Source organism: Mus pahari, chromosome 7, assembly GCF_900095145.1.
Source record: "Mus pahari chromosome 7, PAHARI_EIJ_v1.1, whole genome shotgun sequence".
NCBI lineage: Eukaryota > Metazoa > Chordata > Mammalia > Rodentia > Muridae > Mus > Mus pahari.
Genome location: NC_034596.1, coordinates 57,683,948 through 57,686,388, shown reverse-complemented (window position 1 = coordinate 57,686,388; position 2,441 = coordinate 57,683,948).

Genomic DNA, 2,441 nt, shown 5'->3' with positions numbered 1-2,441 from the left:
AATTTTTGATCTTAGCCATTCTGACTGGTGTGAGGTGGAATCTCAGGGTTGTTTTGATTTGCATTTCCCTGATGATTAAGGATGTTGAACATTTTTTGAGGTGCTTCTCAGCTATTTGATATTACCCAGTTGAGAATTCTTTCTTTAGCTCTGTGCCCCATTTTTTAATGGAGTTATTTGGTTTACTGGAGTCTGTCTTCTTGAGTTCTTTATATATATTAGATATTAGTCCCCTATCTGACTTAGGATTGGTAAAGATCCTTTCCTAATCTCTTGGTGACCTTTTTGTCTTATTGACAGTGTCTTTAAAGCAAGTTCTTCAATGTAATTTAAATTTGATTTATCCTTTGCTTACAGTTTGTCTAAGATAAAAACAACTGTATCTTAGGATGTGAACAATTTCCATGAAGAAGTGATATTAATTATTTATTACAACAATGACATGAAACAAATGTCACAGAATTCAATGTCATTTAATTTGCAGTATTTAATTTCCTGTGTACTTCTCTGTAAGCCACTTATATTCTTGTTGAGAACATTTGATTTACCTTAAGTTGGAAGTTAAGTCTCTTCTAAATCATCATGTCTTTTATTTCCTTAAAATTAACAGATACCACTAAGGCATGTTTTTTTGAGTAAAGAACCCTGGACAGTACATTTGAAATCCCTACTCAATTGCTATCAAATATTAACTGAGATAAGTCATAGTTCATGACAATGCCAAAGATGTGACAAATACCTTTCTTTTATGAAACATAGAATAGAGGTGAATATTTGGATAAGAAGGTCAAATCTATCACTTTAGACAGTAAGATATTTTTATTCAAGTGAATATAGTAACTCAGACCCTACAAAAACTGAATCTGAGACTTGATAAATAGAAAGGAAAAAAAAAATCTATTTTTCTTTTTCTTTTTTATTGGATATTTTCTTTATTTAAATTTCAAATGTTTTCCCCTTTCAAGGTTTCCCCTTTGGAAATCCCCTATTCCATCCTCCCTCCCCCTGACTCTATGAGGGTGCTCCCCCACGCACGCACGCACCCACCTACTCCTCTCTTCCTGCCCTGACATTCCCCTACACTGAGGCATCAAAGACCTTCAGGCCCAAGGGCTGCTCCTCCCACTGATGTCCAACAGGGCCATCCTCTGCCAAATAAGTGACCATAGCCATGGGTCTCTCTGTACTTTTTGGTTGGTGGCCCAATTCCCTGGAAGCTCCCAGAATGTCTGGCCAGTTGACATGGTTGGCCCCCCATAGGGCTGCAAAACCCCTCAGCTCAGAAGGAAAAAAGAAATAGAGAAACCAGAAGGGAAATGAATTTTCCATCATGGACTCTGGTTGAGTCCTCTCAACAGAAAAAAAAAAAAAAAAAAAAAAAAAAGCAAGATTCAGAAAAATTAACAACCCCCTAAAGTGTTTTTCTCTTTTCAAGTATAAACTTGCAATTTTCTATTGATCTCATGGGACACACAAAATGCAGTACAAAAAGAAATCCTAGACCACCTGTAGAGCCCAGCACCTCCTTCATTTCTTTAGCAGATTATAATCCCATCCACGACATTTCTAGATCCAAGACACTTATCAAAAGAGAGAAGAAAGAAAAGAGAAAAAAAGAAAAGAAAAGAAGTATTCTTTCTTTAGAAGCAACCAGAGTGGCATATGCAACTAGAATTAAGAAAATTAATTAAAACTATCCTTTGAAACATCTCAGATTGCCTTCCTGTCACATGGAAATCCATTCCAAATTATTTTTTTTCTTTTTTTTTAAATATTTATTTTTATTTTTTAAAATTATTTTATTAGATATTTTCTTCATTTACATTTCAAATNCTATCCCGAATGACCCCTATTCCCTCCCCCCCCCATTCTGCTCCCCTGCCCACTCACTCCCACTTCTCAGCCCTGGTGTTCCCCTGTATAGGGCATATAAAATTTGCAAGACCAAGGGGCCTCTCTCCCCAACGATGGCTGACTAGGCCATCTTCTGCTCTATATGCAGCTAGAGACACTAGGACTGGGGGGTACTGATTAGTTCATATTGTTGTTCCACCTTTAGGGTTGCAGACCCCTTCAGTTCCTTGTGTAATTTCTGTAGCTCCTCCATTGGGGTCTCTGTGTTCTATCCTATAGATGACTGTGGGCATCCNCTTCTATATTTGCCAGGCACTAGCATAGCCTCACAAGAGTCAGCTATATCAGTGTCCTTTCAGCAAGTTCTTGCTGGCATATACAATAGTGTCTGCGTTTGGTGGCTGATTATGGGATGGATCCTCAGTTGGGCAGTCTCTGGGTTGTCCATCCTTTCATCTTAGCTCCAAACTTTGTCTCTGCAACTTCTTTAATGGTTATTTTATTCCCTATTTTGGGGAGGAATGAAGTATCCAGGTGTTGGTCTTCCTTCTTCTTGATTTTCTTGTGTTTTGGAGATTGTATCTTGG